The 27,148-nt window shown below is 40.8% G+C and overlaps 1 protein-coding gene across 2 annotated transcripts in view; it reads right to left on the reverse strand.

Moving 5' to 3' along the window:
• Nucleotides 1-27,148, reverse strand: part of GRIN2B (glutamate ionotropic receptor NMDA type subunit 2B) — a 432,541-nt gene that overhangs the window by 287,210 nt on the left and 118,183 nt on the right. The window lies entirely within an intron of this gene.

A 27,148-nucleotide genomic window follows, 5' to 3' on the forward strand; every position in this document is an offset into this window, starting at 1 on the left:
TATTTCAATGGCCTCTTCTGATTACAGTGCTAACCTTCTGACCTCCACCTCCTGTAATATCTGTCTCTTCCTGTCTGTCTCTTCTCCCCACCACCCCCCGATCTTATCTATTCCCTCTCCTGTCACCACTTCAAGGAGTAATAGGGTGAAAACACTCACAGTCACTGATGCTCAGGTGTGGCGCAGGAGAATTTCTAACATGGCCTGGAAGCAACCTAATAGGAAGGGTGAGGAAGGGGAGTGGATGGAGAAGGCAGATGTCTTGCCCAAGAAATACCTGTATTTCAGGTAGTGTGTAGAGGAAACTACCAGCGCGTTCCCAGTGCCCTGCTGATGCAAAGCAGCATAAACCTGCCTCTTCCCTTCTTACATATTATTCCAGGCACTCCAGCATTCACATACTCATGTTCACTGACAACTGCCCCCTCTTGGAAGCAATCCACTGGGGAGCTCATCAAATCAGCAGTCATTTAGCAAGACCCCCAGTGCCTGAACCACTATTTTTTTGCCCACATATTCACCCATTCACTCTGCCAACACATGGCAAAAGAGGTGCCACCAAGGACTCTTCTGTTTATAACACCTACTGATCACACTCTGAGGTTAAGTCAGCTCTGGCACTGTGAAGCATACATGTGCAGAAAGGTGAATGAAGCTACAGCAAAGAATTAGTGATCTCTACAGTAGCCTGGCAGGCTGATTTTCTATCATCTAAAATTAATTATATGGCATAACATGCAGAGACATCCACAGAACAAGGGAGACAGTTTGGATAAGGGCTAAGAAGTAACTGAATGAGAGTGATGGAGCCCAGAAGCGGCTTTACCACGATTACTTACACAGAGGAGATGTTGGGCTAGAATCTTTTCCAGATGGAGAAAATTTGAAAGTGGTTCAATCAGTGAAATGTAACCACATATACAATCGTCATGGTGAAAATCCCTGAGATGTTTTTCAGCTCCATCTAGCCAGAATATGAACAATACCTAATGATTGTGCAGTGCTTATAGCTCAACGAAGCACTCTCTTGTATCTCATTTCAGTCATTACATCATCCATTATTTTATGGACAAAGCAGCTTTGGCTCAGAGAGGTTCAGTGAGCTGCCCAAGGTCATGCAGCTGGCAAGAGGCAGAGCCAAACGGAAGCCCCAGGTGTCAGACAAAGGTCTTGTGACTGCACGCCTCAGATTGATGCCACCATGGTCCACAGTGCTCAGAGAAACAAGGACAGGAACAAGAAAGGCCCAAAGAACCGAGAAAAATGTGTGTACTAAAGCCATCCAACAGCATCAATTGACTATTAAAAATTCAGCTTCTTTAGTGACTCATAACCAGGTCAAAGCTTTTATTTTATTGAATGGTCCAGTAAGCTCATTCAATGGACATAAAAAAATCTCCATAACAGAAAATATGCATATGCATATATATTTATCCTACATAGAAATCATGGGATATTTTCATACTTGAATCTTTTGGAATAAAATGTAATGTTTCTCCCCACCTAGCTAGAAGGAGAACAAGTGAGTTTATCTTAGAGAGAAGGATCAAACCACTTGTAACTCAAAGAGGTATGTTTCACTCCATCTCTAAGAGGGCATCATGCATGCCACCACAGTGTGTAACATACTGCTCTGTTTCAGCCTGTGCCTCTCAGTTCTGCCCCACCCAGCCCTCCATATCACTGGGGCCAACTTCACTCCCTCTGGATTTTATTCATTCGGTAGGGATCCAAGCATTCTAGATACGTGGAGCTGGAAAGGAATTCAAGGTCATTTTGTTGAAAGGAAAAACAGCAGAATAAAATACGTAAAAATGCCAAGACTGAGAAAAGTGCCTTAGATGCTTATTGTGCATTAGAAGGTGGCAGTAAATCAATGTATCAGTGCAGGGGACCTTGTGATTTGTAGCCCGAGATACCTGATTTAGATCCTGGCTGCCCCTCTTACCTGCTAGACAACTTTGACAACCACTCAATATCTCTGGGCCCCAGTTTTCTTGTATATAAAATGGGAGTAATAGCTTAACCATTGTGGGAAAACAGTGTGGCGATTCCTCAAGGATCTCGAACTAGAAATACCATTCGACCCAGGCATCCCATTACTGGGTATATACCCAAAGGATTATAAGTCATGCTGCTATAAAAACACATGCACACGTATGTTTATTGCGGCACTATTCACAATAGCAAAGACTTGGAATCAACCCAAATGTCCATCAGTGACAGACTGGGTTAAGAAAATGTGGCACATATATACCATGGAATACTATGCAGCCATAAAAAAGGTTGAGTTCGTGTCCTTTGTAGGGACATGGATGCAGCTGGAAACCGTCATTCTCAGAAAACTATCACAAGAACAGAAAACCAAACACCGCATGTTCTCACTCATAGGTGAGAATTGAACAATGAGATCATTTGGACACAGGAAGGGGAACATCACACACCAGGGCCTATTGTGGGTAGGGGGTAGTGGGGAGCAATAGCATTAGGAGATATACCTAATGTAAATGATGAGTTAATGGGTGCAGCACACCAACATGGCACATGTATACATACGTAACAAACCTGCACGTTGTGCACATGTACCCTAGAACTTAAAGTATAATAATAAAAAAAATGGGAGTAATAATAATTTTCTCACCGGATTATAGAAAAATAAAAACAAGATCATTAATGTCATATGTTAATTAATAAAATGCAATTAAATAATATAGCCAGTATAATAAAATAAAAAATAAAGCACACAGCAAAGTACCTGATCAGTTCCAGTTAGATTACTTTCTACCTTTTATATGTCTAAAAATCACTGGATGTTTCTTTATTGGTTGGTTCCAAAAATAATACTACATAGCTGACTTTTATCTTTCATATGCTACATTCTCTGAGTTTTTTGGTGGTGGTGGTGGTGGTAGTGTTCTCTCTGAGCCTTGAATTGTTTGTCCTATCATTTTTTACATATTTCTAAGAATATAAGAAGAACTCCTTCAGTTCTTTTCTCCAGAGGGCAGAAACAAGAAGTAAAGAAAAAATTGTTCCTCACTATGGGTATAAATAATGCCCTATAGCCATGCATTTATTAAGTAATCATAGTTTTCCTCTTTTTACAAATATATATTGGAGCAGCATGAGATTCCTGTACATCAATGATATGACATAATATTAACTCAAAGCAAAGAAACATTTTTCTTAGCCTAAGCAGCCTAGTTGTAGATAAATGTAAAGTTATGTTGGGTTTTGTAACACTAAAGATAATTTGATGAGCCCCAGGGATGCAGTTCTCATTGTATGGCTGAAGAAACCGAGACCTAATGAATGATTTGTCCAAGATCACACAGCTAGCCATGCCGGAGGCTAAACTCTAACCCAGCGTTTCTAACTCTCAGATAAACCCTCTTACCTCTGTACCACACTTTTGAAATAACCTTCCAACCAGAAAGTTGTGTAGATTCTATTTTCTCAGATTATTGATGAATATATCACATGGGACAGAAATAAAAGGCTTGCTAAAGTCAAGACACAGTACATTGATCACTTCCCCCTCAATCCCGGAACCTCACCAGTCTGTCACTGCCAGAGATGATGATATCCCATAGGACCTCAGTGCCACACTCTTCAGTGTGCTGTAATTTCTGTCAGAGAAACAAGATACGAGCAGAGCCCTCACCTGTCAGGCTCTAGCCTAACAGTTCAGGGGACGCATCTGGATCCACAGCTCTTAGAAGTAATTTCCTTGGAAACACTGCCTCTAGCAACAATATCTACACCAGTGCTTCCCAAACACCAGCCCATGGATCAATGACAATCCATGATAAAGTTATCACTGGCCCACAGAAAAATGAGAAAAATAAAAACAATGTAGTGGGTTGTTGACACAGCTAGATGTGTTCAATTGAAAGGACTGTTCTTTATTCTGAGATCATATATTTCTTGGTTTCGTTTGTAGTTTACATATCCTTTGTTTTTTTTTTTTTTTTAAAGAAATGTGGTATAGGACTATTTTTTAAAAGTCGAAATTGGAAAAATAACGATTCATCATGCTACATCATGCCACCACTGCCACTATCACTATAAAATAATTAGTCTGCAAGTTGAGAAATCAGAAACCTCTCCTCTAAGCAACGGGTAACAGAGGCTGTGTGGCTGGAAGGAGCAAAGTCCCCACCAAGACTGGTTCCCTCTTGGCCAAAAAGGAGGCTTGATGAAGGGACTGTCACTGCCAGTATGGGTCAAGGGACATCAGGGAGCTTCGTATAACCATATCCCAATATGACACTCTCCACTCAAGTATCTTCTGAATTCAGCCACATAGGGGTTTCATTATGTTATAGTTGAGGCTTCTGTTTTAAATTCTTTGCTTTCATTTTTCACTTCAGTTAACATAGGTGGGTAACTAGGTGTCAGCATCACCAGCAGTTTTGATATGCATTATTTTTCTTAGTCCTATGAGATAAGCCTTTAAAATGTCCAAGGTATACCGTACCTGGCTTTTGTAGCTCACTGCCACAAACTTTTCATGATCGTCCCCCAGATCTTGGTTGCTCAAATTCAATCTTCCTCATCTAATTTCTGTGCCATTTTCTCCTTTAGTGATGCATCCTGCATACCACTATTGATTAAAACACTATGCATGTTCATCTACCTCTCCAGCTTCACCATACTCTCCGTGATTTGCACCACGTCTAACACATAATGGATGTTTTGAATGAGTAAACGAATCCTAGACCACTTTCCAAAAAGCTAATCATTCGATAATTTGATGAAATTATCAAAATGTTGACTTTTTGTATAAAAATAAACCTGAAAAGTAGGCTAACTTCTACAGTTCATTATGGAAATAGGGTGAAAATGGGGTCTAGCGAAGTGATGGCAAAATTAATTAGGAGAATTATAATGAGATAATTCATATAAAGCTCTTACACATAGCAAGGGCTCCATACATAATAGTCTTCCTTTTCCAACTCCTCTTCTGATTAGTTGCTCATTGGAATGTTGGGGAAATTAGTTTTTCTGGTTTTTTTCTTTTTTAGAAAATCTTGTTTTCAAAACACTGCTTTTTACTTTTTTGTGGTTTTTTGCTTTATTTTTTACTTTTTAAAAATTTTTATTATTTATTTATTTATATTTTATTTTAAGTGCCGGGATACATGTGCAGAATGTGTAGGCTTGTTACATTGGGGGAAAAAAAAAAAAAAAAAAACCTGCTTTTTAAAAACAATAATATCAACACTGGGCCCAGGAAAGTCACCTCAAAAACACCATTTTTGGCTTTTGTTATGTTCTCGTGAATCCCCATACACACCACATACACACACACTCACACAGACACACACACACATACACTCACTTTCCAAATCTGGGTTGACATCTGATTGCTGATTACTATGAGTGTGACATTCCAAACGACTGTGTCTGCATCAAATACCCCATAGGCCATTCACATTTGATTCTGTGTTAATATTTTTATAATTTTTGTATTTTTATATTTCCATAAAATTTCATAATTTTTCCATGAGGCCAAATCAGAAGCTTCTTCAAAGTAAAGATTAAATATACCTTTTTTTCTTAAAATGTCTGCACATTCAGGCTTTCACAGGATATTAAATCAATGTGACAGCACTTTTAGGAGCATAGGTAAGTTACTAGAAGGTGAGCACAATTTAATTCTAAGAACACCTGGTGATTGATAAATACTAAACAGCCAGAAGACTATTTAGGACTAGAAGCACCAACATTCTAAGAGTCAAGTACGATTATTATATCTGTTTTTGAAAGAGGCATTTTTTAAAATATTAGGTACACGTTGCAAATCTATCAAGATCCCATCATTTGTGAAGTCCAACATGACTCAGATTTTAACAATTTGTTTCCAGTCAACCACCAAATCTCTTTGAAATGTGTCATGTTATATTGGCATGCATGTCTCTTTCTGTTTGTGCTTATGTATTCTATTTACACCACCCAGGGTAAAGTGATGCTTAATACTCATTTTAATACCAATGTTATCAAAATAAATTTTAGCCTACATTCAACAGCTCTGGAGTAGGCCAAAACCTTTTCTCCTCATTATCACCTCCGTGAGAGTCCCTTGCCAAGATCTGGCTAGGAGGCTTATATCTGACAAAGCTTAATGAAGTGTTAATGAAGGGAAACCATCCCAGCCCATTTAGAGCTTTATTCAGAACAGATTTAAGAGTACCCTGGTAAAAAGCTTTAATAGTGGCTCTTTTTCTTCTCCAGGACGGGACAGATAAGGTGAGAGGCTGTAGACTTAACTTTGTCATGTTTGGCTTGAATGGTTTTGCCTTTTGTTCACTAAACTGAGATTTAATCCTTGTCCTTATTTAAAAATTCCTCTGTATGGGTCTATTCCTCTGTATGGGCCTATGAATTCCTCATTCTAGATACCTGCCCAACCTTTCCGATCACTGTCTAGGCCCTTAAGCATGCATCTTAACATGCCCATAGCTTCTTTTTCTTCCCTTTAAGTAACTTCTTCATCCTCTCTAGTCCCATCAAAGCTCTTTATTTAACAGAAAACCATCAGCCAAGGTCTACAAAGAATTCTGTGGCCAAATCTTCTGCATTCCATTTGACTCCCCTGTGCTGATATGGCACCACTCATCACTCATAGCCATTCAGCACTCTTCAGTGCAGTGTAGCTTACATGATTCTCTTCTCTTGTAGCCATTAACTTAGGGGCCAGAAGACCCACATTCTAGTCCTAGCCCTGCCACTTAATATTTCTCCGTCTTTGACATATCGTTTAACTTTTCAGAGACTTATGGTGATGCTAGGAATAGTGGCAATATCTATCTTCACTTTTCAGAGAGAAAATTTGAGATGCAGTTTCCCATACTGCACAATTGTTATGAGTATCAAATTAAGATACTTTGAAAACTGTAAAACATCATGAAATGTAATATTTTGTTATTTTTATCTCCTACCTCCAGCCACATGTACTGTAGTGTTTCTTCCTGTTCTCTCTTCTGATTTTCCTCTCCTTTCTTTGTGGAAGACTCCCTGCTTTTCCAGTGTGCTTATTCTGCTGTACATGAATTTCTCTGCATATTTAAGCCTTTCTTTCCTAAGTAACTAATTAGAAGAATGCTTCAAGATGAGGAGTGAAAGGGCTAACCTCAGGGTGCCACATTTTGGAGGAAATAAAAGAACTATCTATGGCCTGTGAGTAGTTGGGACACACCAGTTTCTGGAGTTTTCTTTGATCATTGAAGAGTCTCACCCAAACAGAATTTACTTTATCCAAATTTGCTTTCCATCTGTCTGCCTATGATTATCAGAAGTTCATATAATCTCTAATATATAGGTTTCCTACTATATACAGCCCCAAATGTCATTAAGTAATATTAACTTTTATCAATATCAATATCTTTTATTAATATACTTTCAATCATTTATCTCAAACCACATTAAAATGTCATATCCTCCCTCCCTAATTTCAATTTGCCCTTGTCCTTACCTCTAATCAGGAAAGAGAAGAGATAGCAATTCATTATATCATATTATCTAAAGACTGTGAACTGTTAGAGAGGACTGGTATTTTGTTGACTTTAAAGTTCTACTAGAACTGATCTGGTAATCTGGAAAAGTAGACCAGCTCCAGGAGAGAACTGAGATGTGGCCTCAGGCAAGTCACTTAATCTTTCTTGGCCTCAGTGTCCTCTATTGTAAAATAAAGGCAAGAGACTAGTCTCTAAGATCCCTTCCAACCTTGATGGTCTTTGACACCATGTAGTAAGATAACATGTTCATCTGGATTTTTGTGGAGGGGTAAGGAATAGAGTGGAGTGGGGATGAAAACAGAGTGTGCCTTATCAGGAATTCCCTTTCCTTTCCCTACTGCATGTAAAGAGCTTCAACAGTCTCTTTGCAACCTTTTATGTGCCAAATCTTAAAATCTGTCAGCAAAGATGCAGTTTAAAAACTCATAATTTGATCACACATCTTCAGATTTTGCCACCACTGCTCATTTCCTTTGCTTACTTTTAATCTACTCACCCTGAACCCTGTACATTTTTGGTGGCTTTCCCCCTATTTATTCGCTCACCTTTCCTTCATTCAACATTCTCTTCTCATGGATATCATATCAAAAACTTCTTGAATAGATTGTAAATCCCAACCCCTTTATTTTCAGATGAAGAAAAAAGAAAGATTAAGGGACTTGCCCAGAGTCAAACAGCTATATGGATTATAAAGCAAAGATGAGAACCAGACCTCTTGATTTGGTAGTTTAGTTTAGGCTCTTTCCACTCTAATATCTACACCATGAAATGAATATTTCCATTCAACCCTATGGAGTACTCCAAAGAAGAATAAAGCCCTAAAAAGCGAGTAGCAGCATACCATCCACTACATTGCCCATAAGACTTAAATTATTTTTAAAAATAATAATTAGCTCTACTCTCTTTCCCTCTATTTCAAATATTGGTGACATATACTTTCCATTTTACATAATCCTAGCTGTGAATAATTGCCTATTTTTTCCAGTTGCTTTGACAAATGAAGTGGAGACTCCTGTAGACTTTATTGCTGCATCTCTACCTCAAATCCATCCAAACCAATCTTTTTCTTGTATTGAGACTGCCTGTTCATATTTGACTCTACCACCATTTAGCTCAGTCAGTGCTGTAGGATCTATGTGAAAAAGTAATTAAATCATTTCTGTAATTATTCTCCCATGCTTATAAATAATTAAGAATTGCACATTCCCCTGGAAGCCACAAAGAGCCCAGAAACAGTGAATGATGAGGGGAATGAATGAGGAAACATATTTGTGAAGGCAGTAAAAATTCAGTGAGGGGGTGATAAATGAGAAAGCTGGAGAGTGAAAATAAGGAGATGGTTAAGAGTCAGGAAGGGGAGGATTCCTAGGAACATTGGTAAAAATAAAAAAACAATTAAGAAAGAAAACAGTATAACAAAACAGACCCAGGAGCAAGAGAGGAAGAGAAAGGAGTGCAGGCAGAGGAAGGCTAAAAGGCCAAACGTGTGTCGCAGTTGTTATTATTTTCCTTATTGCAAAGCTAAGGAAACTGAGGCAGAGAAGAGTTAAGTAGGCTAAGAACACAGAACTAATAAGTAAAAGCCAGAATCAGTCCAGGTCTCTCTGGGCCTGAATTCTATCTATTATATTGAGCTCAAACTCCTTTTCGATTTTGAAAATTACAAAATGTGAATCTATGATGATCTCAAAACAAAACGTTTAATCTAAAAAATGTATATTATTCTTCCTGATATCCCTTATCAATAAATTAGCTACAGTGCCTCACCCAGACCCCCACTATGACCAAGCAGATGGATGGAGAAGGTGTCTGCTGGAGGGCATCTCTGCTGTGGGATGGAAGAGCACTACAAGGTCCCACAGAGGTAGGGCATATGTCCTTGGGTGGCCTCATTACATGCTAAGTTCTAACCAACTGAACCAACTGGCCACAGACAATAAAGCTAATGTTTCATAGCTCCAGAAGTCAAGAGCAGACCACCTGGGAACTTTTAACTATGCCAGGTCCAAAAGTAGGCCATGGAGGGGCCTCGGCACTGACAGGAAGAAGCACGACGATGGCTGCATGTACCACATAAGGTAGAAACCATGTGGAACAGTGGGTCACAGGAGATGGGGGAGAGGACAAGGTGAGAGAAGGGCATAGAGACACAAACCAGAGATGCAATGATGGGGAGCAGAGAGCAGAGCAAGGAGGGAAAGGAGGACAGAGAGAAGGAGCAATCAGAGAAGCCAAGAGGGGAAGAAACAAAGAAGGATGCATGCACAGGCAGGCTGAGATGAGTCCAAGAGGGCAGGGAAAGGCAGCTGAGGGTTCTTAGTGCAGGAAGTAGGGTTAAGCCCTCTCTGTAGTGTGGATGGTTAAAAGAGTCCAGAAATCGTCAGAGTTCACCAATTTATGTGGACTTCCCTCCTCTGCCTGATTCTCTTCTACTTCCCAGAGCAGGTCCTGAAGTCCTTCTGCCTTAACAGACAAAAGGCTCTCCAGGCTCCAGAGCAGGTATGGACTGTCCCCTGCTTAGCTGAGGACAACTGACACCCTCCTCAAGCAGCTCCCCTTCAGGGTTTCTGTCCCAGCAGAGCCACCCCTCATGCTAGGATCAGAGAGAATCCCCACAAATGGTGGGATCTGTGGCCCTCAGGAAAGTACCTTCAGTTTAAAATACATATTTCCCTTATGGTCCAACGAGATATCTGAAATTCCACTATTACAAACTTTTTCCACTAAGTTAGAATACAAATGCCCCTAGGGAGGGAAACCCATTAGTGGCTCTTGTCTATTTGAACCCTGGCAAGGACTTAGTGTTATAGACTGTAAGGAGGAAATTCTGGGGGCACATGGAGGACAGACCCAGGACTGAATTGAACAGTACTTCTTGGAGAAACCTCGGCAGTGCTGGGAGCAGAAGGAAGCAGGAAGAGGGTCCTCTGGGCAGGTAAAGGGCAGAAAAAAGGCACTGGAGAATTAGAGGTAGGAGCTGTCAAATGAGAGAAAAGAACATGGAAAAGGAAGGAAAAAATGGTTAAAAGTACATTCTTTTCCAATTGCGTAACTTTTCCCTGAACTGACCATCAAGATCAAGATGACAAAGTGGCCATTATTGCTACTTAGAAGTTCCAGAAGTACACAAAAAACCCTTTTCAAGCCCTAATGCTTCCTCCCACAGACAAAAAGCCAGCTCCGGATACTTCCAACTCTTAACAGCATCAGAAGCCCCCACTACAATGACTAGTTAGCCTCTTTCTTGAATCCAACAGAGCACAAGAGTGGAATACACCAACGTGAGAGAAAGTACTCTTCTCCCAGAGCATCCAGAAAGCTGAACGGTGTCCTTATCCCCCCTCTCTGCTTCACTGAGTAGTTTTCATAACAACCACTGAACTGGTTTCCCTTCTGGAAGAACTGAAATGACACCAGTAACTATTGACTAATGAGACCTCTCCTTGGGCACAGAAACTGCAGGACCAAATGGGTGAAGTTCCATTACCCCAAATAGTACTTTCCTCAATAAAATCAGTCACCAATTTGTTCTTGGAGAACAACAGTGATGAGAGACCAGGGCATTCACAAGAGGGGTATCCCTATCTTTCAGCCTCTTCTGATAAAGATGTGCTGGTTAGATGTCTGGAAAACATGTCATGGCAGGGAGGCAGGCAGGCAAGCAGGACAAGAACTGGGACTCTGACCGCTGCTCTCTTTCTACCCTGCAGAGCAGCCCGGTCCTGAGTCCTACTACTGAGCCAGTCCCTGCATTTGGCTGGAGCAAAGCTTCCATGGTCTATATGAGTGTAACTGGACCTATAGCTGTCACAGCCGTTGGACAACTTCAGGTAATGTTGGTCTGAGCCATCAGTTCTCCTACTTCTCTCCTGCTTGGTTCTGGAAATTGTTGCACTCACACTTCCTGCCCCAATTCCGCTCTTCCTGAGCTCTGACTCCAGGCTTCAGACCTTATTTCCTGTTTTCAGTATCAACTCTGGCTTCTAGAGCCATCCATCCAGAATAGAAGACTCTCTATGATCTCCATTCAGAGGGGCGGTGGGGGAAAGGTTCTGGCAGAGACTCCAGGCAAGCAGCCAGCTGGGGCCTAGGGGAAGGGAATTATTCACAGGATCACAGATGTTAGAGATGAAAAGAACTTGCAAAAACACATCTCACTCATCCATCCCACCTTGTAATGTAGGCCCTTTTCCAAGAGCATATGGCCTGTTCCCATCTGATTTCAAAGAATCTATCATTAGCGACAAATACATACTGAGCGCAACTCATGTGCTCTGTGTTGTCCCGATCATGAGGGGTGGAACCAAGGGGCTCTCTTCCTCTAGAAAGGGCTGGCACACTGTGTGATAAATTTACTTCTCTCATGCATTGCCTGAGCCCACCTAGATATCTGTCCCATCATGCTCACACAGATATCTTCCAAACACCTGAATACCCCCTCTTGCAGATAAGCAAGCCTCTGATTATCCTGGGAAAATAATAGGGACAGTAGATGCTGAAGGCCCAGCAATGGGAGGCACTGTAGGAGGGTGCTGAGGGGGCCAATGGAAGCAGTCTTTGAGCACCACCGCCACTGACTGGTAAGGATTTTGGTCTGAAGTAACAGCAAATACAGCTGATTCTCTAAGACTATTCAAGAAGTAAGAAGGAAAAGATTGCTCCAAGACCTATCGCCATCCAGGAGAGTGAGGCAAGGACACTCTCTTCCTTGTCAACTTCTCATCTACTGAGATGGAATCCTAGACCTTAGACTGATGTACACTCGATTTTATTTTCTCCTCACACACACCACGGTACAGAAAAAAATTTCCCCAATCCCAGGGTTATTGAAGAGTTTCAGCTGATCCAGGATCAAATCCTGGGGCATCCAGTTGAAAGTGTTCTGGGCTTGAAGGTCTCAGGTTCACTCTTGACCAGAGTCCAGAGTTTGGAGAGAATTGGAGTTCCCATGCAGCTGCAGCTCCCAGGCCCCATCAGACTGGGGGTGGACCTGACAGTTTCGCCCACCCCTACATCCCTTCTTCTCTAATTCTCTTTCCCTTTCTGCTTCTTATCTTTCATCCCACTCTTGTCTCTCCCTTGGCTATTCCCTTATTCTGAATGTTTAGGTCTTAATCAAGGTCAACTAGGAAAGGGAGGAAATCAACTTTGCCAGGCTCCAGTTAGCCCCTGTTGCAATAGCTGGGATAACCTATTACTCCAAGGCTAAATGCTTGATATCCCAGGAGGGCTGAATAAATAAAAGTGTTCAAAATAAAGTGAAGCATACTAGTGAAATCCATGGGCTTCACTGTCATTTAGCTAAGTGTTCTAGTTTCCACACTGTCATTAATAGTGCAGGCCAGTTGCTTTCCTTTCTGATTCTCTTTCTTTATCTGTAAAAGAAGGACAATAATACTACTGCCTAAATCCTAGGTCTCCTTTGAAGGTTAAATTGGCTCAGTGCAGGCAAAGCACCATTTCATATAAAGAGTGGCACCAGAAATGCAGTAGGCATTTGATTTTTCTAAAGGCGGAATAAAATGAAGCTGACCTCTTCTGAAACTCCAAATTTGGCCCACCACACTCTCCTCCCAACCAGGGCAAATCCAGGATTCAAAACATACCTAAAAGAAAATGTTAATCAATTCTAGGTTAAGACCCTTAACAGCCTGCACTCCAACTGAATATCAGAGACAAGAGAGTTGTTGAACTGACATCTGATGGTGGATTTCATCGTCTCTAATTCCACTGACTTTGTCATTTTCATGGTGTTTCCTCCCTTCTGTTTTCCTTTCCCTTCCTCATCTCCTTTAGCTTCTTTGCATTTTTCGCCAACTCTTCTTTCTCTTTCTTAATCTTTATTAAGCATTCGCTCAATGACACTGCACTGGAAATCATGATGAGAAAGCTCAACAAATAGAGCCTGACCTGTCACAGACTTTATAACCTAAACAACATGACATGTTCTACTCACCAGTGGTTCTCAAACTGGGAAGTTTATAAAAACAGTAATTAGTAGGGCTCTGCTCCAAACCTATTAAATCAGAATCCTTGGGTATGAGGCCAGAGAATCTATATTAAAATAACAATAATAAAATAAAATCTCCCCTGTTGATTTCAAAGTCAACCACTACCACACACTAAAATAAACTATAAATTCTACCAAGCCCCTTTCTCTCTTTCTTGTTACTTTTTAACTCCTTCATTCTCATAATCCTCTCAGCTGATTATGTCAAACTGTTTTATTTTTGAGAATTTACAATATTTGCTTTGATATAAGCAATGAGAATATAGGAATGGTAAGAATAAAAGGCAGAGAGGTTGGAAGGAGGTGGAAGGAGTATGCAGACAGTAGATCTATGAAGGCAAAAGAAGTGGAGTGATGCAGATGGAAGACAGCAAAAATAAGAGTAGGCAGAGGAGGAGGATGGTGGTGTGGGCGGAAGCAGCATGCAGAAACCACAGTGCAGCCTGGCTTCCTGGGAAGCCTGTTGCCCTAACAACATGATGCTGAAAGGTTAAAGGCTGCTGCTCCCTACTACTCTGGATTACATGTTGCCAAGGCAACAGAAGGCATCCAAGACACATGGTGGCAGGCCATGAGGACTTCAGGGCATGCCAGGAATCCTCAGTTCAAGACAGGCTATCCTAGCTGGCTGTACCATTGTGCTACCTTCCACTCTGAACCCATACCTCAAAAGCTCACCCCGGACGCGGCATTCCCTGTGATACTCTTCTCAGTGCCATCACCTCACTTTGGGGAGAGGAAATGATATTCAGCTGCAGCTAGGTAGACAAATCCAAGAGTAGACAAGGGATACTAGTGCATGGGAACTCCAAGAACTCAAAAGGAGAAGCAGCCATTTCGTTAGAGGAAAGCCAATTATAATGTATCTAATTTCCTCCATTGCTTTGCTCATCTGTTTGCAAGCCTGTAAACAAATTTTGTGAAAATAACAAAACAAAACCTGCATAATGCATCTATCAAAGCAAAAGGATGTCTTGTCTTTTAAGAGGAATTTATCTTTCAATACTAGTAGATAACAGAAGCCATTTATTCAAAACCAGGTGTGTACTTGGCAAAGTAATGAGTAGCTTAAAAGGTTATTTCATTTAATCTTCATAATAGTTCTTTGAGGTGGAAGAGTATTAACCATATCAGAGAGATGAAAAAAAAAAAAAAACAGATCACAGAAATCACACACGGCAAGAGGTCACCGGGCTCTGAAAGGTGGAACCAGAACTCAAAATGGCTCCATGGCATATGCTCCATCCATGATACTATACTGCCGCCATCTGAAAAGACACTATATCAGGTAACATGGCCCCATTCTCACACCCAGAATGAATAAAATAACTCGCTGCCAAGACCTCAGGCCCTATATCAGCCAACTCCAGAGCACCTCGTCAGACTCAGCTATACTGACCCTCCTATTACTCATCAAGAAACAGCAAACAGCAACAAAAACACTTTCCCACTTGAAGGCCTTCACACCTGCTGTTCTCTCTGCCAAAATGCTGCCCCTCAGATCTTCACGCGTCTTGATCCTTCTCGTCATGCAAATCTCAAGGGCTACCTCCTCTGCAGCCCTCCCTGACAACCCTAACTAAAATAGCTCACAATACCTCTTTCTGCTATTTTCATTAAAGCATTCACCACTATCCAAAATAATATTGTTTAATTGATGTGTCTGTTTACTGTCAGTCAATGCTCCGTGAGGACATGTCTCTCTTATTGATCACATCTCTGGGACCTCAAATTATTCCTAATACCCAGTAAATAAAAGATATTTTGTGAATAAATACCTGAGAAGGTATGTTATTTGGAGAGGAAGTTACTACCTTTGGAAAGTTAATTGCATTGATTAAATATAGTTGGGTGATATCTTGACAATTAGCATATAATATGAATTGCATATGTTTATTTTCTAAAACTTTTAAAACTGTTTATTTCTTTCTGCTCCCTCTTTTGAAAGAGCGCGAATAAAGTCAGGTCTATCACTGGCACTTAAACATTTTGCATGATAAAAATCTTGCTCTGCTACCTCAGATGGCACCCCTAACCAGAAGCAGGCCTTTTGCCATGTCTGTCTGCTAAAAATAAAGTGGACACGAATGTAGTAACTCCAGCTGGAAGTGCCAGGTTGCTGATTGCTGGTATCTGGCCCTCATATCTATGAGGAAGGGAAAGGTGATGGAGCTAGCAGCCCAGAGAGACGTAGGAATGTATCTGCCAGTAACCACAGAGATTAACCTATCAGCCATTTTCATTTGAGTTTAAAATACTTTTCTCTTAATTGTAACTGACATTTGCTGCCCCTAAATAATTAATTCATCCATACATTTAACAAATATGTATTAAGGGCTTACTCTGTGCCAAGCTATATGTTAGGTTCTGGTGATACAAAAATGATAAAGACCTAGTCCTTGCCCTTGCGAAGTCTGTAGTCTAGCAGGATAGAGAACTAAAAAAACTACTACCATTACTTACAGTTGTGATACGGTTTATAAAATGTATGAAATTAAAAGAAATAAAGGGAAAAGAAACAGGAGTTTTGAATTGACAGTAGAGAAGAAAAAATATCTGAGGGCATGAGGACCTTGGGTGAGGAGTACAGACCTAGATGAGATGTACCACTTGGGCCCTGGAAAGTAGAAAGTAGAAAAATATCAGTACCACACTTAAACACACACATGCATGCACATGCACATGAAACAAGCAGCAGGCTGGAAGCAGTGGCTCACACCTGTAATCCCAGCACTTTGGGAGGCCAAGGCAGGCAGATCATGAGGTCAGGAATTCGAGACCAGCCTGGCCAACATGGTGAAACCCCGTCTCTACTAAAAATACAAAAAAATAGCTCGGTATGGTGGTGGGCACCTGTAATTCCAGCTACTCTGGAGGCTGAGGCAGGAGAATCGCTTAAACCCAGGAGGCAGAGGTTGCAGTGAGCCGAGATCGCTCCGTTGCACTCCAGCCTGGGTGACAGGGTGAGACTCCGTCGCAAAAGAGAACAAAAACAAGAAGCAAAAAGCAAAAACAAAACAAGGAGAGAGGCATGGAGAAAGGGAAATACTAGTACTAAAAGACAAACTTCACCTTGCCAGTCCCACTAAGGGCCTCAGTAGAGGAACAGCTAAAGGGAGCACTGACACTTCACCCTTTCAACATTGTCCCAGGCCTGGAGTGACCCAGAAAGAGTGTCACCTTTGGAGAACACCCAAACTGCATGTCCAATGACTGCAGAGCTAGGTGAGTTCAAGATCATACTGTTGATGGTTTGTGTTTCTGTTTATTTCGTTCATTTATTCAAAGGAGACTTACCAAATAACTCTCATAGACCCATACTTGCTGATTCCTACCACTTTCAAGGCCTTTTCTAGGTACTTTGAACAACCTCACTTAATAACCTTAAGAAATAGGATCTAGGCCAGGCACAGTAGCTCATACCTATAATCCCAGCACTTTGGAAGGCCAAGGTGGGTGGAGCACCTGAGGTCAAGAGTTTGAGACCTGCCTGGTCAACATGGTGAAACCCCATCTCTACTTAAAAAAAAAAAAAAAAAAGCCTGGCATGGTGGTGCACGCCGGTAATCCCAGCTACTCAGGAGACTGAGGCAGAAGAATCACTTGAACCTGGGAGGCAAAGGCTTCAGTGAGCCGAGATCATACCACTGCACTCCAGGCTGGGTGACAGAATGAGACCCTGTTGAAAGAAAGGAAAGAGATAAAAGAGAGAAATCAGAGAGAGTGAGAGAGGGAAAGTTCTATTTGTATCACTATTTTATAGATGAGGAAACTAAGGCTCAGAGAAGTTAAGGAATTTTCCAAAGGTCACAGAGTAAGTGGTGATAGAACCAGGAAACAGCCGACGTAATGAGATTCCAGAACTCCCTCACTGAACTGCGGTGTGTGTATTCACTTCCTAAGGCTGCGGAAGACTCGGGGGCTTAAAACAACAGAAATGTATTCTCTCACGGTTCTGAAGGCCAGAAACCTGAAATCAAGGTGTCGGGAGTCTCACACTCTAAGGCTCTAGGGGAGATTCCTTCCTTACCTCTTCCAACTTCTGGAAGAAGCTGCCTTTCCTAGCTTGTAGCTCAACAAACACCACCTCTGTCTCTCTTTATATGGGCTTCTCCTCTGTGTCTGTGTCTTCTCCTCTTCTGTCTCTTATAGAGACATTTGCCATTGAATTTAGGGCCCACCCAAATAATTCAACATGATCTCATTATGACATCCTTAAGTTAATTACATCTGCAAAGAACCTTTATCCAAATGAGGTCACATTTATGGTTCCAGGGGTTAAGACATGGACCTATCTTTTGGAGGGTCACCATGCTACTCAATGCAGTGTGTACAGAGCGCACAGTTTAATGAGTGTTAATTGTTTAATAAAAGGTAGCTGTTACTATGCACCTGACACTATGTGCTGGGAAGACACAAAATTAGTAAAGCATAGCCCACAATGAGCCCACTCTACAGTAAGAAAGACAGATGTGTTAACAAGACAGGTTATAATAAAAGCATGAAGAGGGCACAGGTGAAGCGTAATAAAAAGAAATGGCAAATTATGTGAAGGTGGGAGTTAGGAAAGGGTGCACAGAAGAAATGCCATGAATTCTCCTGTAAAGTGAATAGGTGTTTTGGGGTGGGCAAGGAAGAGAAGAGTGGCAAAGACAAAAGCACAGAGATGTAAAACAGTCAGAACCATTTGGGGAGCTGTAAATAATTTAGTGTGGCTTGACACTGCTGCTCAAGGGCAGGGAGGTTAAGAGAAATCCTGGAGAGGTGGCCTGGGACCAGATTAAAGAATACGCTTCATTCTAAGCTGAAGGAAGCCAGGGCGGTTTTAAGCAAAAAAGTAATAATCACATCTGAGTTTCTAAAGAATCACAGGTAAGCTTCCATGTGGCAGCACAGACAAGAGAGAATGAGTGCCAGCACTTGGGTCACTGCAGCATGTATGGAGTTGAGGGGACAAATTGGAGCTACCTAAGAAGGTGGAACTATCAAAGTACCATTACTGTCGGAGGGGAGGGGAGGGCTCTAAGTTGATTTCCAGACTGAGAAATAAATCCCTTTTTAGAACTCTTGGTTTCTACAATGCTTCTCCTTCCTTGCTCTTCTTGTTCTCTTCTTACCTCTCTGATAATTTTGTCTCAGATCCTTTATCATCTGTACCTTGCACCTCCCCTGGCCATCCCTCAAATGGTGGTGCACCCAGGGTTCTGCCCTTGACCCACTTCTCTCCTCATTCCACTGTTCACTCTGAGCCATCTCATCCACTCTCATGGTTTCAGCTATCCTGTCCCTACAAATGAGGCTCTTAGCTACACATCCAGCCTAAATCACTCTCTCTACCTCCAGGCCCAAATCCAAGTGCTTACTAGACATTTCCACCTATATGACCCAACCATGTTCTAAATTCTATGCATTCTCATTGCCGTTGCCACCAAATCTGTGACAAATCTAATTACTCTTGTCATCGTAATTTTTGTGAGTAGCACTAAAAGGGTCAACAGTGTTCAGTGCTGCAGAAGGTCAAGAACAACTTGAAAAGTCCATTGAATTTAGTACTTTGGAGAAGTGAGAGATGAGGAAGTGCAAAAGGCGGTTTCAGACTCTACCCTTTAAGAACTGTGAAAAGAAGGAGACAGGGAGGGAGAATGAGCATCAAGGAAAGCTTTCATGTTTGTTTAATAAGATGAGAGTGATTTGAGCACATTTATGGGCCACAGTGATAATTGATATTTTGGTTGCACAATTGATATTTTGGGTAAGACTATTCTTGACAGTGGGACACTAACACATATATTACAGGCCACTTAACATGCCGGTTCTGTAAGTTCCTAGTGCCTGGGGTGCATGCGCGCATACACACAGACACAGACACACACACACCAGTTATTATGACATCTAAAAATCATCCCCATACATTTCCAAACATCTTCTAAGAATCCCTAAAAGGGAAGATACCACTAGAGAGGAATAAGTCGACAGTTAAGAAGAAAAGAAAATGATAGATGAACCAAGAGCCTAGTTCTGGAGGACTCATAGAGAAGACTAGACTAAGGACACAAAAGAGGGTTTGGCATGAGACAAGGGAAACGCATGATGTTTGGGCTTTCATTCATACAGGCATTTGTTGAATTCCCAGGATGTCACTTCCTTTGAGACACATTGTCTGTTGACTAGCCCCAAAGCCATTCCCACTTCTTCCCCCCTTGTCACCTCCAGCAGAGAGACTTGCAACGTCCACAGGTTGCCCATGTGACATTGTTTGGGCTCATGAAATCAAGGATGTGGGGAAGACTTTTTCTAATCCAATATCAACCCATTTCTTTTTCCTTCATTAAGTATGAGCATGATGGATGACTAATGCTGGGGCAGCCACCTTCCAACCATGACAAAATGCCAGGCAAACCCCAGATGTCAGCACTGACATCACTGAGCCACTGAACCACCCCCAGCAGCCTCTGCTCTAGACTTTTTGTTCTAAGACACCCACAGACTCATTTGTTTAAGCTACAGCGAGCAAATCACTATCTAAAGGTATTGGGCAACATAGTTAACCTGTCTGATCTATAGTTTCCTTGTCTCTAAAAGATAAAATACATGCTTCCTAAATTCAATGAAAACATTAAATGAGATAAAATATATAAGATGACTAGCTCATATAAGGTGACTCGTTCAGAGTTTGACAAAAATAAGTGATCAATCAGTGTCAGTCTTTCTCATCATAACCTCAAAATAACTTACAATAATTAGATCTTCTTTGTCTGTGTAAAATAGAATTATAGCAATAAATCTTTATTGTACTCAGAAAGGTAGAATAAAAATAACCACCTTTAATGTTACTCTCCTGCATACTAGACCTTTAAACTACAGAATCAAAATAGAATTTTGAATAAAATGTAGATCTAACAATAAGACAAAAAGAATCACAGAAGTCTCAGAAAGGGGAATAAAAATATACTCTTGGTATAGAAATCATAACTCAGGGAGTTTTTTCAGCAGTATCAATGTGATGTAAAAATTGGCTGGCAACATTTAGTAAATTTATGTTTTCTTGTATCTATAACATTTTACTACTTCTTACCTAGTATCATTAATATTTCCTTCATGTAATAATTCACTTTTTTTTTTTTTAACATATCAACACTTCCAAATCTATGAGTGACTCTGATTCAAACACTATTTTACTCTACTAGGCTTTTAGAAAATGATCTTGACTGGTCTTTAATGCTTATATCCTATGTGTATCAGTTTATTGAAATCACTTTGTGTCTCTCCTTTGAAAATCCTGATAAGTTCTGATCAAATCAATATCAGTAATTGCATCACCAAAGAGGTGGAACCTACTGAGTTGTTGTTTATTCACCATATCTAAATGGAAGCAGGTTAACATCCCAAAATCCTCTATTTCTGTTAATAGGAAAAATTAGAATCCATTTTCCTCAAATGATTTAGGACAAGTCTGGTTTTTGAAAATGCAAGATGGCATATACTGAGCGCCAACTGTCTACCATACACTATGTACATGGCATCATAAGGCTTGGTACCCTCTATGAGCTGGGTGTTATTTTTGTTTCCACTTTACAGAAGGAGATTTTGAGGCTCAGAGTCTGAAGAGTCCAATTAAGGTCACATGGGTGAGAATGAGTAGAGCTCAAGCCCATGGTCCCCAAAGTCTACATTCTCTCCTTGTGCTGCTACCTTCTTTTAGACACCATCACGTCCCTGAAAAAATGTATGACAAGTGATGGCTGGTGTGTTACTTTCCAGCACCAAGTGCCTGTATTTCTATGAATGTCGAAGCAATTTCTGGGCTTCAACTGTTACAAGCATTAACACTGCACCTAAAGAAAATCCTAGCTCCAATTTTTAAAGACAGGATGCGCTGGCCAAAAAGAAACACATTTCACAGAAGCAGGTGGAAAGAGCCAGACAGACAGAGCTACATCACTGCAAAGTTTCCAGTGACTTAGAGAGCACTGCCTACCCATCTTTCCCCAAAGTCTAGTTCAAGTAGGGAAAATTGGAGAGAAGAAACTGAGTTCCAGGTAATTTTATCCTGGCTTTTTTTTTTCCTAACTCCCTCATTGTGTGCACTGGGAAAAAGTCTTAAAGTCAAGTACATCTGAATTCAGATTTTAGTCCCACTATTGTTCTAGATGTGTGACTTTGACCGACATACATAAATGCTCTCTGATTTAGTTTCCCCATCAAGAAAGAAGAAATACTACTACTTCCCTCATGGGATTGCATAAGAATTAAAATGCTCATTAACATCATGCCTGGTTCAAAGTTGACATAATATGTTAGTTTTTTTCCTGTCACTTTTTCTACCTCTATGTCTTAATACCCTGTATCCAAGAAATGCCATAACACTACAGTTTGCTCCCAAAGTATTCTGTTCCAAGGAATGTCATGTCACAACAACTAAAAGCAAGGTAACAATCTAACAGACACCAGAAATTTGTGAAGAAGCATAGGGTAAGGCATGAGTAACATGTAGCCATCTTGGTTTCAAGATTATGTTGGATATGCAAATTCATATAAGCCAAGAGAAGGCAATAGTTTGTTCCCAGTGTCACACACCACTGCCAGCCCATCTACTCTCTCCAAACCCACTGCCATTAAGCAAGTGGGGGTAGAGGATAGGGGAAGAGGGGGAGAGGATGAAGCCAAAGAAGAGTAGGGCCATCTTACTATCCCCAATTAGATTCCCAAATGTGGCTCTCAGTACAGAAAATGAAAAATGTTATTGAAAGCATTCATTCCCAAAGAAGTAATTTATTGTTTATTTTATTTTATTTATTTTATTTTATTTTATTTTATTTTATTTTATTTTGTTTCTGAGACAGAGTCTCGCTCTGTCACTCAGGCTGGAGTGCAGTGGCGCAATCTCGGATCACTGCAACCTCCGTCTCCTGGGTTCAAGCAATTCTCCTACATCAACCTCCCAAGTAGCTGTGATTACAGGTGTGTGCCACCACACCCAATTTTTGTATTTTTAGTAGACATGGGGTTTCACCATGTTGGCCAGGCTGGTCTCGAACTCCTTAGGGTGATCTGCCTGCCTCAGCCTCTAACGTGCTGGGATTACGGGTGTGAGTCACCGTGCCCGGCCCCCAACGAAGCAATTTAGAAAGGAAAGAATCATAGCAATAGATCCACAGTAAGAATATTTTTGCGTGTCCTCTAAGGAGGAATAAGATCCAGAATGTGATGCACGTTTTAGCTACCATGCTACACCCTGATCGACCCGTCTATTTCCAGACCGTGACCCTTTACTCAGCATACCCTTTTCTTCCTCATTCTTGGAGTGTTAGAAGTTGGATCTTGCATCCTCTTTTGCCTGCTCCTACTGTAACTTCTACTTTCTATTTTCCTTCCTACCTTCTTCCCAAGCCATTTTCATTAGTCCTAATGCCAAGGACAAAACAGTTGTCACTGACTCTGTCATTCCCTATCACTACTCCTTATTTCCCTCACCTAAAGTGTCTGTCTGCCACAGTACTGCTCTAAAATCTTCCACATATTTTATTTCATTTTATCTTCAAAATATAAGGTGTGTAGGGCAGAACACAAAATTTATATCTCATAAACTATAAACTGAGTATCATGTAGTATAAGTAATGTGTTTGCCCACATTTTCAAAGCTCATCAGAATGGAGACTAAAACTCAGGGATGTACAATTCTTAGTTCAGTGTTTTATGATGCAGAATTGTACAATAGAAAGCATAAGTTTCAAAATAGGTATTCCTGAGATTTGAATTCTAGTCCCATTGCTCATAGTGCGCTGTGATATCCTGGATTAGTTACTTAACCTTTCTAAGCTAAAATCTGAAAACCCAGGGAAGATTTCAGACAATCAGTACAAAAACCTCCTAGAAATAAATGGAAATACATCTAGCTTCAGTTCATTATTTGGATTTGGTTGGGCATCTTAAATCCAGGTTCTAGGGAGAATAAAAGCAATTACAACAAGGCAAAATAAAATAGGCTCTTTACACTCAGGTGGGGAACTGCCAAAAAGCACCTCATACATTTTTAAACATTCTCCATTACTATTCTAAACAGTCTTCTCTTACAAGCACCTAGCAGTTCTTTCCAGGGACCATGCCCTGTGTGGCTGCAGCAGGCTTCCATACTACTTGTGAGCCTCAGCTTCCCCGGTGGGGTGAGACCAAGACTCCCACCTCACACGTCAGAGCCTTTCCCCAGATTTTCACCTTTCAACCATATGCCCTTTTTGGGTGGTCTCCAATTTGGAGTTTTTTCTACGGTTGTCCATGCTGCTTTTTGATTCACATTCTTTTCCTGCATCACGATACACTCTCACTCCCTTCAAACTGTTCCACATAGCCTTCAGCTTCACCTGCTGAATGTGAGGCTGGACACTTTGGTGAAGTACTTGCAAGTATCACCTCATTTAATCCTCAACAACCCTTAATCAACCCTGTGATCAACAACAATCAACTAACAATATAATTATTAGTCCCATTGTACAGGCAAGGAAACCAACATTGAGAGTCAGAGATTGGTGACTTATCCTGATTCCCACATTTAGAAAGCGATGCCTGAATCCAGCTTGAACTCTAAATTCTGATTTTTTAGTAGTCCTACTCAGCTAGCCCCCATGCTTCTTTCCACCATAGTATAAAGCTCATTTCCTCTTTGGGAAAGCAGAGTGCTAATTAATGTTCTTACTGATTAATTAGCATATGCAAAAAAGTGAGCCCATGCTATTTGACCAGGTGCTGAACTGCTGAACTGTGTCTGTGCTGTTGTCAAAAGTCTTCAGAACAATGCTGTCCTTCCAGCATCGAAAACTTCTTGAATACAAACTTTATCCCTGTAATGCAATCTTCCACATGAGCACTAACTAAGTGGGTTTTATTGGAAATAAACTAACAACAAAAACTTAAGTTAAAACAGACTGACAATTACCTGTCTCCGAGAAGGGGAGACAAAAATAGAAGGCTTATTGATCATCCTTCAGACGATTACTATGAGCCTTCAGTGTGGCCAAGCTACATGGTCTTCGATTTTCTGCATCAGTTCCACTTTCAAATGTTTTGTCCTATTCCCCTGTTGTTGATTAATAGTTGTCCAACTGTGTGTCCCCATTCTATGTTTGTAAAATATGGTCATGGTACTTAAAAATAAACTTCTATGTAAAATTAAAAAAAAAAAAAAACCCTGGCCTTAGTTTTGAGGTGTTTTATTTTTGAAACTTGTCCCAAAGGCTTTTTTCTCTGAGACATGAGGACTCTTTTTATTTGCCTTCATGCCAATCCGTTAAGCCCCCAAACATTCCTCTGCATGGCTGCTGGAAGTTTGCTGCTGACACTCTCTCTCCAGGTAGCTCCTGCCACCACCCATTCAGCATCGAACCCCTGGGGTTGAGCCTCCAACTTTCCGGGATCTCTCTTATTGGATCTTTTTCTTTCTTCTTTTCCCTCTTGCTGCTTACCTTTTAGAAACCATTCTTTTCAGGTCAAAAGTCAGATATTTACGCTATTTTAGAAAAGCATCTAAAAGTCAATGCCCGCCTCCTTATTTGGCGGAGAGAAAGACAAGATGGAATATTTGGGTGTGGTAGCAATGAAGGCAGGAGCAAGGGGAAAGTGACCAGAGGAGGTCTCATTACAGTGACCTAGAAGAATTCACTTTACTGGCATCAGTTCTCCTATTTACTCCTAGAAGGCAGTAGCCAGTGGGTCCTCTATGGAATTGTGCTACACTTAAGCGCTCCACCATTTCATACCCTTGTTATGATCTCTTGTCGTTAGATTCCAGTATTTCCTGATTATGAATCACGTAATAGATCACTTTCAGTCAGATGACAGCCCCTACAATGCCATCTAACAAGGGAGAAAGTGAAGGGTAGTAAGATATATGAGACCTTAACCAGCCATTTTCTTGAGAGGCAAGAGAGTACATAGCCCTTGAAGCCAGCAACCAATGTTAAAATCCCGGCTTCCACTTAAGAGCTATAGCATTTTGGATATGTTATTTAACCTCTCTGAGCCTCAGTTTCCCCATCTGTAAGATAAAGATTAAACACCACCACTTAGGTCGCTAAGTAGTTAAGAGTATGAAATAAGATAATGCATACGAAGCACTAAGCGCCTAGTATATGGGGAACACTCGTAAAGCCCCTAAGATACATCAGTGAACAAAAAGAGTTCAGTCTCTCTACATGCTCTATATCTTACCTCATATTTGTATAATGATGTTGTGGATTTTTAAAAGGTACCAGAGAGAAGCAATCAGCTAGTTTAGGTATAACGTTTTCTACCAGGGAGAAATAATATAGGTTGCACAATAGCCCACATGAGAAAAAAAAAAATCATTTTTACCTGTTGTGCTCTCGAAGTAAGTATGCACTTATTCATGGTAATTTTAAAATTCGCTCTTAACCATCTCAGAATACTTTCAATGGAAAATTGTGCCCTCAAATTACCACTGCTAAAATAAAATGTAATTTGCTAAGGACAATCATGTTTGAAAAAAAAAAAAAATCTACCTGAAACACAACTCAATGGGTTCTGCCACAGTCGGTCAACATTTTCCATTTTGCTTATTTTTGCCACTTCCCTTAGCATGGGCTATTTGTGTTAGTGCCTGTTTTCTAACATCTGTACCTGCACCCACGTAAATGGAAGAATATATTTCTCATATGATAATGGAAAGTCTTCACTTAACACTTTCAACTTGACCTTTTCTAGACTGAAGGGAAGCTCTGAAGTGGAAGCTAGTCATCTCTACCTGCTGCCGACAGGTGGCGGTAGCAGTCATGCAAGGTTCTTTTAGTCTCGGCTCAGCTGCTCCACTGCGGTGATTCTCAACTAGCCAGGCAGCATCCTTGTGGTCTTTTAAGTACAAAACTAAAGGCAGGTTTGAATGTGGTGATAAAAAGTATAAGATGACAATGACAATAGTAGAAACCGAAAAATGATAAACATAGCACTTGTGGTGGAACACACTATTCTAAGACCTGAATGGCTGGCTGCAAAGGACAGTGCATATGTACTGAGTGCTGTATCTAAGCAGTGAACAATAGCAAGGAAAATAACTGAATAACTGATAGTATGTAGAAACAAAAAAACTCAAAGAAAAATAAAACGCTTTTTTTCTGCCATTAGGGAATAAGCCCCAGTGTCAAGTGGCAACTAGTCATATGACAATTAACTTAACATTAATGCAGGAGAGGCTAGGATTTGTTGGAAATTTAAAGCAGTGGTTGTCAATCTTAACTGCACACTAGAATCACCTGGGGAGCTTTTAAGACTCCCGAAGCCCAGGCCAATAATCAGAATCCCGAGGGGTGGGACTCAGGCATCAGCAATGTTGAAAGCTCTTCAGGTGATTTTAATGTGCACCCAAGGTTAAGAACCATTGCCTTCAAATCTAAGCATGGGGAAAATGGGTTGCTACAGGTTCCATGGATTAAAATATATTTGGATGTACAGATCGATGTGTGTGATGAGTGTTAATACCTTGGCAAGAATTATTTCCCTATGACATTTGTATCTTCAAGGAGAGAAATCACCTGCCTTGAGGGATTTTTCCTTTTATAGTCTTGAAAACAGTATAGGTGAGAACATGTATTGCCAAGGAATAACAAGA

Source organism: Chlorocebus sabaeus, chromosome 11 (genome assembly GCF_047675955.1).
Source record: "Chlorocebus sabaeus isolate Y175 chromosome 11, mChlSab1.0.hap1, whole genome shotgun sequence".
Taxonomy (NCBI): domain Eukaryota; kingdom Metazoa; phylum Chordata; class Mammalia; order Primates; family Cercopithecidae; genus Chlorocebus; species Chlorocebus sabaeus.